This window comes from Tamandua tetradactyla, chromosome 16 (genome assembly GCF_023851605.1).
Source record: "Tamandua tetradactyla isolate mTamTet1 chromosome 16, mTamTet1.pri, whole genome shotgun sequence".
Classification (NCBI taxonomy): domain Eukaryota; kingdom Metazoa; phylum Chordata; class Mammalia; order Pilosa; family Myrmecophagidae; genus Tamandua; species Tamandua tetradactyla.
Window position 1 is genome coordinate 18,063,245 of NC_135342.1, and position 14,500 is coordinate 18,077,744.

The 14,500-nt window shown below is 38.7% G+C and overlaps 1 protein-coding gene and 1 non-coding gene across 4 annotated transcripts in view; one reads left to right on the forward strand and one right to left on the reverse strand.

Moving 5' to 3' along the window:
• CLASRP (CLK4 associating serine/arginine rich protein) overlaps positions 1-14,500 on the reverse strand; it is a 50,413-nt gene that overhangs the window by 20,634 nt on the left and 15,279 nt on the right. The window lies entirely within an intron of this gene.
• On the forward strand, positions 2,025-2,095 carry TRNAG-ACC (transfer RNA glycine (anticodon ACC)). The gene has a single exon. It is a non-coding gene; the product is annotated as a tRNA-Gly (tRNA).

The window sequence follows — 14,500 nt, forward strand, 5'->3', positions numbered from 1 at the left end:
AAGTACCTAGGAATAAATTTAACTAAAGAGACAAAAAACCTATACAAAGAAAGCTACAAAAAACTGCTAAAAGAAATCACAGAAGACCTAAATAGATGGAAGGGCATACCGTGTTCATGGATTGGAAGACTAAATAGAGTTAAGATGTCAATCCTACCTAAATTGATTTACAGATTCAATGCAATACCAATCAAAATCCCAACAACTTATTTTTCAGAAATAGAAAAACCAATAAGCAAATTTATCTGGAAGGGCAGGGTGCGCCGAATTGCTAAAAACATCTTGAGGAAAAAAAACGAAGCTGGAGGTCTCACGCTGTCGGACTTTAAGGCATATTATGAAGCCACGGTGGTCAAAACAGCATGGTATTGGCATAAAGATAGATATATCGACCAATGGAATCGAATAGAGTGCTCAGATATAGACCCTCTCATCTATGGACATTTGATCTTTGATAAGGCAGTCAAGCCAACTCACCTGAGACAGAACAGCCTCTTCAATAAATGGTGCCTAGAGAACTGGATATCCATATGTAAAAGAAAGAAAGAAGACCCATATCTCACACCCTATACAAAAGTTAACTCAAAATGGATCAAAGATCTAAACATTAGGTCTAAGACCATAAAACAGTTAGAGGAAAATGTAGGGAGATATCTTATGAAACTTACAATTGGAGGCATTTTTATGGACCTTAAACCTAAAGCAAGAGCACTGAAGAAAGAAATAAATAAATGGGAGCTCCTCAAAATTAAACACTTTTGTGCATCAAAGAACTTCATCAAGAAAGTAGAAAGACAGCCTACACAATGGGAAACAATATTTGGAAACGACATATCAGATAAAGGTCTAGTATCCAGAATTTATAAAGAGATTGTTCAACTCAACAACAAAAACACAGCCAACCCAATTACAAAATGGGAAAAAGACTTGAACAGACACCTCTCAGAAGAGGAAATACAAATGGACAAAAGGCACATGAAGAGATGCTCAATGTCCCTGGCCATTAGAGAAATGCAAATCAAAACCACAATGAGATATCATCTCACACCCACCAGAATGGCCATTATCAACAAAACAGAAAATGACAAGTGCTGGAGAGGATGCGGAGGAAGAGGCACACTTATCCACTGTTGGTGGGAATGTCAAATGGTGCAACCACTGTAGAAGGCAGTTCGGCGGTTCCTCAAAAAGCTGAATATAGAATTGCCATACGACCCAGCAATACCATTGCTAGGTATCTACTCAAAGGACTTAAGGGCAAAGACACAAATGGACATGTGCACACCAATGTTTATAGCAGCGTTATTTACAATTGCAAAGAGATGGAAACAGCCAAAATGTCCAACAACAGAGGAGTGGCTAAACAAACTGTGGTATAAACATACGATTGAATATTATGCAGCTTTAAGACAGAATAAACTTATGAAGCATGTAATAACATGGATGGACCTAGAGAACATTATGCTGAGTGAGTCTAGCCAAAAACTAAAGGACAAATACTGTATGGTCCCACTGATGTGAACCGACATTCGAGAATAAACTTGGAATATGTCATTCGTAACAGAGACCAGCAGGAGTTAGAAACACGGTAAGATAATGGGTAATTGGAGCTGAAGGGATACAGACTGTGCAACAGGACTAGATACAAAAACTCAAAAATGGACAGCACAATAATACCTAATTGTAATGTAATTATGTTAAAACACTGAATGAAGCTGCATCTGAGCTATAGTTTTTTTTGTTTGTTTGTTTGTGTTTTTTGTTTTTTTTCTTTTTCCTTTTCTTTTTTTATTGTTATTTTTATTTTTTTCTCTATATTAACATTCTATATCTTTTTCTGTTGTTTTGCTAGTTCTTTTCCTAAATTGATGCAAATGTACTAAGAAATGATGATCATGCATCTATGTGATGATGTTAAGAATTACTGATTGCATATGTAGAATGTAATGATTTCTAAATGTTGTGTTAATTTTTTTTTTCTTTAATTAATAAAAAAAAAAAGACAAAAAAAAATGAGGGAAGGTGCATGGGTAGTTCAGTGGTAGAATGATCACCTACCATGCGGGAGAACCAGGTTCGATTCCTGGCCCATGTACTTCCTAAACAAACAAGCTAAAAAAATGAGGGAGAGATTAAGACATTTATAGGTAAACAAAAATAGAGTTATTCACCAAAAAGAGCAGCCCTTCAAGAAATGCTAAAGGAAGTTCTTCAGATTGAAAGGAAAGGGCAGGGGAGAGTGACTTGGAGCAACATAAAGAAGTGAAGATCTCTGGTAAAGGTAATTAAATGTATAAATGCAAAACCCAGTAATATTGGATCCTCAGTATATAACTTTACTCTCTACTTCCCACAAGATTTGAAATAAACAAGATCATCATATTTATTTGTAATGGATGCACAAACTATGAAGAGATAATGGGTGACAAAAACATCATAAAGAGGGAAAAAAGAGGCATATAGAAGCACAGACTGTGTATGCTACTGAAGTTAAGTTGGTATCTTTTCAAACTAGTAGGTTACAGACTTAGGTTGCTTAATATAAGCTCCATGGCAAGCAAACTCACCACCCTCTCCCTGTCTACATGGGACATGACTCCTGGGGGTGTGGACCTTCCTGGCAACGTGGGACAGAAATCCTGGAATGACCTGAGACTCAGCATCAAGGGATTGAGAAAAACCCTAGAATGAGCTGAGACTCAGCATCAAGGAATTAAGAAAACCTTCTCGACCAAAAGGGGGGAGAGTGAAATGAGACAAAGTGTCAATGGCTGAGAGATTCCAAACAGAGTCGAGAGGTTATCCTGGAGGTTATTCTTATGCATTAAGTAGATATCACCTTGTTATTCAAGATGTAGCGGAGAGGCTGGAGGAAACTGCCTGAAAATGTAGAGCTGTGTTCCAGTAGCCATGTTTCTTGAAGATGATTGTATAATGATATAGCTTTCACAATGTGACTGTGTGATTGTGAAAACCTTGTGTCTGATGCTCCTTTTATCTACCTTATCAACAGACGAGTAAAACATGCGGAATAAAGATGAATAATACGGGGAACAAATGTTAAAAGAAATTTAGAGTGAAATGCTGGTGATCAGTGAGGGGGAGGGGTGGGGGTAATGGTATGTATGAATTTTTTTCTGTTTTCTTTTTATTTCTTCTTCTGAATAGATGCAAATGTTCCAAGAAATGATCATGATGATGAATATGCAACTAAGTGATGATATTGTGAATTACTGATTATATATGCAGAACAGAACGATCAAAAGTTACGAATGTTTGCGTCTGGTGTTTTTTGGTAATTAAAAAAAATTAATTAAAAAATTGAAAAAAACATATATATAAGCCCCCATGGTAACTACATACAGAAATGGAAATGAGAAAACGATCAATTAGTTACATCACTAAGGTTCAACTATACACAGAAGAAGGCTGCAATAAAGGAAAAGAGAGATACAAGACAAATAAAAAACAAAGGACAAAATGGCTGAATTAAGTCCTGCCTATGTAAGTAATTACATAGGATGCAAATGGATTTAACTCCCAATCAAAAGACAGACACAGATGAATGGAATGGATAAAAAAGCACAATTCAACTATATGTTATCTATGAGAGACACACTTTGGACACAAAAACACATACAGTTCGAAAGTGATAGGACAGAAAAAAATATTCCATGCAAATATAGCCAAAAGAGAGCCAGGGCAGTTGTACTAATATCAGACAATATCGTCTTTAAGTCTAAGGCTGTTATGAGAGACAAAAAAGGACAAAATACATTAATAAAAGGATCAATCCACAAAGAAGAAATAGCAATTTAAATATTTATGCACCAGACACAGTGCCCTAAAATACATGAGACAACATTAGCAAAACTGAAGGGTGAAACAGACATCTCTATAATAATTATTAGGGATTTAAACACACCACTTTCATCAATGGATAAAATGTCTAGACAGAAAATCAATAAGGAAATGGAGAACTTGAACACTATGAAGAATGAGCTAGACCTAACAGGTATATACAGAACACTGCACCCCTGAACAGCAGAATGCACATTCTTCTCAAGTGCATATGGTTCATGCACTCCTGGAGCATGATGTAGCATCCTAATACCATGTTGGGTCACAAACAAGGTCTAAATACATTTTAAAAGACTGAAATTATACAAAGCATCTTCTCTGACTACAACAGAATAAAGCTAGAAATCAATAACAGGAAGAACTGTAAAATTCACAAATGAGTGCAAATTAAACAGCACACTCTTAAGCAACCAATGGGCCAAAGAAGAAATCACAAGGGAAATTAGGAAATATCTTGAGGCCAATGAAAATGAAACAACACACCAAAATTTACAGGACACAGCAAAGACAGCACTGAGAGGAAAATTCATCACTCTAAATGATGACATTAAAAAAGAAGAAAGATCTCAAATCAGAGACCTAACCTCACAACTGCACGATATAGAAAAACAATTATATTTGTTTTTGCAATATTTTGCAATATTTAGTTTTGCAAACTAAACCCAAAGCAAGCAGAAGGAAGGAAATAAATAGAGCAGAGATAAATGAACTAGAGAACAAAAAAAAAAAAAACAATCAAAAAGCAAAAAATTGGTTCTTTGAAAAGATCGATAAAACCAACAAACAAACAAACAAAAACCAACAAACAGATAGACTGACAAGGAGAAAACAGAGGAGACACAAATAACTAAAATTAGAAATGAAATGCAGGACATTACTACTAAACCCCATAGAAATAAAAAGAACTATGAGAAGATACTATGAACAACTGTACACCAATAAATTAGATAACCTAGACAAAATGGACAAAGTCCTCAAAGAACACAAACTACCTACACTGACTCTATAGGAAATTAAAAAGATCTCAACAGACAAATAACAAGAGACTGAATCAGTCATCAAAAACTTTCCTACAAAAAAACCTAGGATCAGATGGCTTCACTGGTAAATTTTAACAAACATTCCAAGAAGAATTAACATCAATACTGAGGAGAGAATATTTACCAACACATTTTATGAGGCCAATTTCACCCTAACATCAAAGCCAGCTAAAGATACCACAAGAAAAGAAAATTACAGGCCAATATCCCTTACGAATAAAGATGCAAAAGTCCTCAACAAAACCGAATCCAACAGTACATTAAAAGAAGTATACATTGTGATCAAGTGGAATTTATCCCAGGCACACAAGGATGGTTCAAATCAATTAACACAATGGAGCACATCAATAGAACAAAGGGCGGAAAATGCATGATCATTTCAATTGACGCAGAAAAGGCATTTGACAAAATCTAGCATCTCTTCTTGATAAAAACACCTAGAAAACTAGGAGTAAAAGGAAACTTCCTCAACCTGATGAAGAGCATTTAAAAAACAAACAAAAATCCATAGCTAACATCATACTCAATGGCAAAAGACTGAAAGCTTTTTCTCTAAGAATGGGAACAAGACAAGGATGCCCACTGTCACTACTGTTATTCAATACTGTACTTCAAGGTCTAGCCTGAGCAATTAGGCAAGAAAAAGAAATAAAAGGTATCTAAACTGAAAAAGAAGAAGAAAAGCTTCCCTATTTGCAGACAAGATCCTACATACAGAAAAACCACAAAGTCACTAGAGCTAATAAGTGAATTTAGCAATATGGTAGGTGTCATGGTCAGGTTCATGTGTCAATTTGGCCAAGTGGTGGTACCTGTCTGTCTGGTTGGGCAAGTGCTGGCCTGTCTGTTGTGATGAGGACATTCCATAGAATTCAATCATGATCACATCAGCTGCATCCACAGCTGATTCCATTTGTAATCAGCCAAGGGGAGTGCCTTCTGCAATTAGTGATACTTAATTTAATCATTGGAAGCCTTTTAAGGAGGATTTAGAAGAGACAGGCTCTCTTCCTGCTTTGGCTAGCAAGCCTCTTCTGTGGAGTTTGTCCAGAACCTCCAAAAGAATCATCAGCTTCTGGCATTTCAGTTTCCTTCAATTTGGATGGCCTTTAGTCTGATGGTGAAGGCATTTATAGACATCACCCTTTTGCACAAGAGCTGGTCTTGCCATTCTTCTGGATCAATTAAAGCAGGAAAATGTTGCTTCTGTGTATAAGGACTCAGGGTTCAGGCCCCACCCCCTCCTCCAAGTCATACAGCCCCCTACATGACCCAGACAGACATTAAAAGGCAAAGACTCCCCTTCTCTAATCAAGTCTCCCAGGACTCCGAACCTTATAAGCCCCTACCCCCTACCCCCGGACTACCCCTCTCTCTCCATTCTGGGCAGAGTACAGAATTACATTTCCCAACCAGCCGCCACTGCAGAGAATTATTCTCCTGTTGGTGGCCCCTAATTAAAACTCACAGCTTGTCTTCAAAAAAAAAAAAAATCATCAGCTTCACAGCCTGCCCTGCGGACTTTGGACTCTGCATTTCCACGGATATGTGACATGCTTTTATAAATTTTACATTTGCGAGTGTTTTCTATTGATTCTGTTTCTCTAGAGAATCCTAACTAATACAATGGGTATACAAGCATTACTCAAGAATCAGTGCTCTTGGTGTACACCAGTAATGAACAAATCTGAGGAGGAAATTCAGAACAAAATTCTATTTACAACAGCAACCAAAAGAATCAAATATCTGAGAATAATTTAACCAGGGATGTAAAGGAGTTACGCACAGAAAACTTCAAAATATCGCTAAATGAAATCAAAGACACCTAAATAATTGGAAGAACATTCCGTACTCATGTATTAGAAGACTAAATATTTTTAAGTCAATTTTAAGTCAATTCTACCCAAAGTAATTGAGAGTCAATGCAATTTCAATCAAAATTCCAACAGCCTTCTTTGCAGAAATAGAAAAACCAATCATTAAATTTATATTGAAGACTGAAGGACCGTGAATAGCCAAAACATCTGAAGAAAAAAAAAAGAACAGAGTTGGAAGACTCACACTTCCTGATTTTAAAACTTATACAAAGCTAGTGGTTCTAACAACAAGATCCTGAAACAAAGACAGACTTAAAGACCAATGGAACTGGAGTAGGAGTTCACACACAGACCCTCATATCTATTGCCAATAGATTGTGACAAGGGTGCCAAGGACACTCAATTGTTTTTTCAACAAATGGGGCTGGGAAAACTGGATGTCCACAAGCAAGAGAAACTCACATCATACACAAAAATAAGCTCAAAATGATCAAAAACTTAAATATAAGAACCAGGACTATAAAACTCCTAGAAAAAAATTTAGGGAAGCATCTTCAGGGCCTTAGGTCTGGAGATGGTTTTTTAGACTTTACATTCAAAGCATGAGCAGCAAAAGACAAATTAGATAAATGGAACACATCAAAATTTAAAAATTCTGTGCATCAAAGGACTTCATCATGAAAGTAAAAAGATGCCTTGCAGAATGGAAGCAAATTTTGGGAAACCACATATCTGACAAGGGTTTACTACCCAGAACTTATAAAGAAATCCAACAATTCATCTACAAACAGACAACTTTAAAAAGAGCAAAAGAATTTAATAGACACTTCTCCAAAGAAAATACACAAATGGCCATAAAATGCATGAAAAGATGCTTAACATCACTAGCCACTAGGGAAATGTAAATTGAAACCACAAGGTAATACCATTTCATACCCACTAGAATGGTTACCATTTAAAAAAAAAATAACAAGTGTTGGAGAGGATGCTGAGAAATAGGAACATTTGTTCATTATTGGTGGGAACATAAAACAGTAGAGCTGTTGTGGAAAACAGTTTGTCTGTTCCTCAGAAAGTTTAGAACTACCCAGCAATCCCACTTCTGGGATTGAAAGAACTGAAAGCAGACTTGAACAAATATTTGCACACCAATGTTCCTATTCACAATAGGAACACAATTATTCACAACTGCTAAAAAGTGGAAGCCACCCAAGTGTCCACCAACAGACAAATGGATAAACAAAATGTGATCTATCCATACAATGGAAGAGTATGCAGCCATGAGGAACAATATGGAAGAATCGTGAAGTCATCACATTGAGTGAAATAAGCCAGACACAAAAGGACAAATATTGTATGACCTCACTGATTAAAAAATAATTAGAATAAGCAAACTCATCGAATCAGGAACTAGAACACAAGCTATCAGGGGCTAGGGTGAGGGTAGGGAATGGCAAGTTAATTCTTAACTGATGCAGAGTTTCTATGTGGGGTGATGGAAAAGGTTTGGTATGGTGGTGATAACACAGTGTGCTGGTTTGAAAGGATGTATGTCCCCTAGAAAAGCCATGTTTTAATCTAAATCCCATTTCGTAAAGTCAGAATGATCCCTATTCAATACTGTACGTTTGAAACTGTAATCAGATCATCTCCATGGAGATGAGAGTTAATCAAGAGTGGCTCTTAAACTGGATTAGCTGGAGGCGTGTCTCTACCCATTTGGGTGGATCTCGATTAGTTCTTGAAGTCCTATAAAAGAGGAAACATTTTGGAGAATGAGAGATTCAGAGAGAGCAAAGCAGAATGACATAGCCACAAGAGCAGAGTCCACCAGCCAGCAATCTTTGGAGATGAAGAAGGAAAATGTCTCCTGGGGAGCTTCATGAAACAGGAAGCCAGGAGAAGAAGCTAGCAGATGACACCGTGTTCGCCATGTGCCCTTCCAGATGAGAGAGGAACCCTGACTGTGTTTACCATGTGCCTATCCAGATAAGAGAGGAACCCTGACAGTGTTTACCATGTGCCTTTCCAGATGAGAGAGAAACTGTGACTGTGTTGTTCACCATGTGCCTTCTCACTTGAAAGAGAAACCCTGAAATTCATCGGCCTTGTTGAACCAAGGTATCTTTCCCTGGATGCCTTTGATTGGACATTTCTATAGACTTGTTGTAATTGGGACATTTTCTCAACCTTAGAACTGTAAACTAGCAACTTATTAAATTCCCCTTTTTAAAAGCCATTCTGTTTCTGGTATATTGCATTCTGGCAACTGGCAAACTAAAACACACAGCATCGCAAATTTAATCAATGAAACTAAATTATATATCTGAATGTGTTAAAAGGGGAAATTTTAGATGGTATATATGTTGCCAGAACAAAAATTAACATAAAAAAACATTGGACTATACAACAGAGTGAACGTTAATATAAACTACAAACTACAGTTAATAGTAAAATTAGAATAATATTTTCTCTTTATTTGCAACAAAAGTACCACACTATTGCAAAATGCTAAAAATAGGGGCAAGTATACGGGAACTCCATATATTTTCTAAGATCTTTCTGCTAACCTACAACTTCTCTAATAAAAAAAAAGAAAAGAAATTTTAAGGATTAAAATAAAAGGGACATTAAAATTTTTTTTTAAATCACAAAGGAAATGTAAGAACATTACATACCAAAACTTACGGAATATAACGAAGGCAGGCCCCAGAGGGAAAATAACATGACTAAATAAAATGCTTACATTAGTAAAAAAGAAAGAGCTCAAATCAGAGCCCTAACAAAACACCTGGAGGAATTAGAAAAGGAGCAAACTAAACCCAAAGCAGGCAGAAGAAAGGAAATAGCAAAGATTTGAGTAAAAACAAATGAAATAGATAATAAACAAAACCAAAAGTTGGTTCCCTGAAAAGACCAAAACCTTTAACTAAATTGTCAGAGAGAAAAAAAAAAGAGAAGACACAAATAACTACCAGAAAGGAATGGGGGGACATTAATACCAAATCATAGAAATAAAAAGGATCATAAGAGGAGACTATGAATAACTGAATGCCAGCAAATTAGGTAACACAGATGAAGTGGACAAATCACTAGAAGCACACACACTACCTACACTGACTCAAGATATAACAGATCTCAACCAACCAATAACAAGTAAAGAGGTTGAAACAGTCATCAAAAACTTTCCAACAAAGAAAACCCAGGACCAGATGGCATCACTGGTGAATTTTACCAAATGCAAGAATGAACTCCCATACTGCTCAAAGTCTTCAAAAAACTAGAGGAGGGAACACTCCTCAACTCCTTCCATGAGGGTGGAATCACCCTAACACCAAAGCCTACAGTGTCACCCCAAAGCTCATCACCTACCACATCCCAGAGCCACGTCTTCAGAGGCAGATGTGGGACCAATTCTAAGATACCACCACTGACTAAGCATAGGAAAAGATGCGCACTGTAATGAGCCACCAAGGAAATGCAAATCAAAACCACGAGAACCACTTCACTCCCACGGGAAGTGCAAGACTTTTAAGCAAAACACAGACAGTAACAAGTATTTGATGTGTAAAAACCAGAATCTTCACGCACTGCTAACTGGAATGTAAAATGGTGCAGCCACCTTGGGAAATAGGCAGCTCATCTAAAAAAAGAAATGAGAATATACAATTCTTCTCAGTAGCATTATTCCTAACAGTCAAAAGAGAGTAAGCAACCCAAATGTCTATCAACAGATGAATGAATAACAATATCTGGTCTATCCATACAACAGAATATCATTCAGCTATAAAAACGAATGGAGGGCAGGCTACGGTGGCTCAGTGGGCAGAATTGTCACCTGCCATGCCAGAGACCTGGGTTCTTCTCCCAGTGCCTGCCCATGCAAAAAAAAAAAAATGAATGGAGCACTGCAACATGCTACAATATGGATGTACCTTGAAAACAGGATGTTAAATGGAAGAAGCCAGACACAAAGACCACATATCATATGACTCCATTTATAAGAACAGTCCAGAGCAGGCAAATCCACAGAGACAGAAAACAGAGTGGTGACTGCCTAAGATTGGGGAGATGGGGAATGACTGCTAATGGGTACAGGATTTCTCGTTAAAATGTTCTAAAATTGATTGTAATGATGACTGCACAAATGTAAAAGCTATTGAATTGTGCACTTTAAATGGGTGAATTGTATAAAACATGAATTATATCTCAATAAGTTATTTTAAAAAAAGACACTGAGAGTCAGGAGCATGTTTCTAAGTACATGCCCCTCATACCTGAACCCTTGGAAGGGGGTGGCACGTACAGGTCACTCTAACCTAGGATATAACCTAGGAGCAGCAGCCCCCATTGCTGAGCTGACTGACTGCCAGGCTGTCTGTGTGGGATCTCAGAGAAACCCCCAAGAGTATCCATATATCAAGTCCAATCACCTAGCTGGCCCTTCCCCCACTTCACCCCCAGCCAGTATCTCTGCTCCACGGACCACACAGCAGCCTCCTCACTGAGCTCCCTGATGCCACCCTTGCCCTCTCTAGTCCATTCTTGAGAATGTGGCAGCTGAAGGGCCTCTGCTGAGACATATTAAGCCATGACTCTCCTCTGCTCAGAGACCCTGCCTCCCTCAGAGTAAAGGCCAACTCTGGTCCACCCTCTGTGAGACTTCTGTACCACCACCACACACTGTGCAGTGGGCCACTGGCTCCATACCATTTCCTGTGCAGTCCAGGCATGCCCCCTGCTCCCACTCAGGCCTTCTGCACATGCCATTCCCTTGACAGGAATGCTCTTACACTTGGCTGCTCCTTTACTTATTTCAGATCTACTTCTAGAGGCCTTACTTGCTGGCCCTATCTAAACAGCAGCACCCCACCCCCACCCCACCCTTTACTTGTTGTCTCCTTAACCTCATTTCTGTTTTCTTCAGAACACCTATCACCACCGGATAGTATACCTGAGATTCACATTAAATCGGTCTCTCAGGCTAGGATGTAAATTCATGAGGACTGATCTCTTTTGTTCACTTGCATTTCCCTAGTGCCTACAACAGGGCCTGGCACAAAGCAGGAATACAGGAATACTATGAGGAAAAAGTAAGCAATCCCCATTAACAGATGAGAAGACTGAGCCCCTTCAGGAAAACAAAATAAAACAAAAAACCTCAGCTTCAGGTCTCCAAGATTCTGTACTTCTTGGCCCTGTGATTCCATCCCCAGCCAGGAGATGTGCAGGAGCGTCCTGCCATCATAAGGGGCTAGAGAAGATCATCACAGCTAACATCTATCATGTGCTCACTGCAAGTCAGGCGTTGGGCTGTCACCATCCTCTTTCCAGGCCTGAAGAAACTGAGGGCAGGCCAGATGAAAATCTATGCAGAGAGTCTGGGGACCAAGATGGCGGCTTAGCAATGTGCATGATTTAGTTCATCCTCCAGAACAGCTACTAAATAACAAGGAACAGTACAGAACAGCTCCTGGGCCACATCAGTGACCGGACACACAGTGTACCCCAGTCTGGACCAGCTGGACTGGCTGCGAGCCCGCTGAGAACCATGAATTCCCCAAGCCGCGGCGGCCAGCGCCGCCCCCCCAACAGGTTGCTTCCCAGAGGGGAGAAGGGATTTTACCAACAGCAGGGGCTGAGCCCAACTAAATGGCAATTATGGAATTGATTAACAAATTCTGACAAATAAAAACAGGCTTCCAGCTCAGGTGAACCTGGTCAAAGCAGAGGTCCCTCATTTTTGCCCAAGTGCCAAGGGGGCAGGTCTGGTGGAAAAAGAAAAAAAAAGAAAAAGAAACAGAGGTTTTTGTGGCTGTGTTTCTACAGAGGCTTGACTAGCCTTTGGATAAAGCAGCAGGGCTTCTCAGGCTGCAACTGCCCCAGGCATAGGCAGAAACAAGCTCATTTGAGGGCTTGTCTGGAACCTGTGCCTTCCCAAAGGGAAGGGTGGAGCCTAACTCAGGTGGAATCCCTCCCTTAAGGAACTCAGACACCAAAGCTTCGTAATTTGAAGCCATTAAAATCAACCTACAACCTCTCCTCTGTCTCCACCATGCCCCCAGCAGGGAGAGTCTGCCAAAGTTAAAGGTGCCGCATCACCTTATGCTGGTGGGACCTGCAGGCAGACAAGCGCCACATACTGGGCAGGATAAGAAAAACAGAGTCCAGAGACTTCACAGGAAAGTCTTTCAACCTGCTGGGTCTCACCCTCAGGGAAAACTGACACAGGTGACTCTTTCCTCCTGATAGGAGGCCAGTTTGGTCTGAGAAAATATAGCTGGGAACTATAATACCTAAGTAGACGCCTCTTAAGGGTGGGGGGAAAAAGGCACCATACAGGCAGGGCAAGAAACAAGAAAACAAGAACTGAAAAATTCTCCTCAGTTACACAAAACCTAAGCTAGAGGTCCAGAAAAAGCTGAACTGAAGGTCAAACAACAGGTAGACAACAAATTCATCCAGCAAGAAAATACTAGGTAAAAGAAGTGAAAGCAATCTCCAAAATAAACTAATTAAGATAATTAAATGCCTAGATGCCAGCAAAAAATAAAAAATCACACTAGGAAAATCAAAGATATGGCCCAGTCAAAGGAACAAACCAACAATTCAAATGAGATACAAGAGTTGAAACAATTAATTCAGAATATACGAACAGACATGGAAAACCTCATCAAAAACCAAATCAATAAGTTGAGGGAGGATATAAAGAAGGCAAGGAATGAACAAAAAGAAGAAATGGAAAGTATGAAAAAACAAATGACAGAACTTATGGGAATGAAAGGCACAGTAGAAGAAATGAAAAAGACAATGGAAACCTACAATGGTAGATTTAGAGAGGCAGAAGATAGGATTAGTGAACTGGAGGACGGAACATCTGAAATCCTAGAAAAAAACAAAATATAGGGAAAAAAAGGAAAAATATGAGCAGGGACTCAGGGAACTGAATGACAATACAAAGCGCACAAACATACGTGCTGGGGGTGTCCCAGAATGAGAAGAGAAGGGAAAAGGAGGAGAAAAACTAATGGAGGAAATTATCACTGAAAACTTCCCAACTCTTATGAAAGACTTAAAATTACAGATCCAAGAAGTTCAGTGTACCAAAGAGAACAAATCCAAATAGACGTACTCCAAGACACTTACTAATCACAATGTCAGAGGTTAAAAAGAAAGAGAGAATCTTGAAAGCAGCAAGAGAAAAGCAATCCATCACGTACAAGGGAAGCCCAATAAGACCATACGTAGATTTCTCAGCAGAAACCCTGGAGTCAAGAAGAGAGTGGGATGATATATTTAAATTACTAAATGAGAAAAACTGCCAACCAAGAATTCTATATCCAGCAAAATTGTCCTTCAAAAATGAGGGAGAAATTAAAACATTTTCAGACAAAAAAAAATCACTCAGATAATTTGTGACCAAGAGACCAGCTCTGCAAGAAATACTAAAGGGAGCACTAGAGACGGATACGAAAACACAGAAGAGAGAGGTGTGGAGAAGAGTGTAGAAAGGAAGACTATGAGTAAAGGTAAAAAGGTAAAAAGAAGGAAAATTAGATATGACATATAAAATCCAAAAGGCAAAATGGCAGAAGAAAGTACTACCCGTACGGTACTAACACTAAATGTTAATGGATTAAACTCCCCAATCAAAAGACATAGACTGGCAGAATGGATTAAAAAACAGGACCCATCTATATGCTGTCTACAGGAAACATATCTTAGACCCAAAGATAAACATAGGTTGAAAGTGAAAGGGTGGGAAAAGATATTTCATGCAAA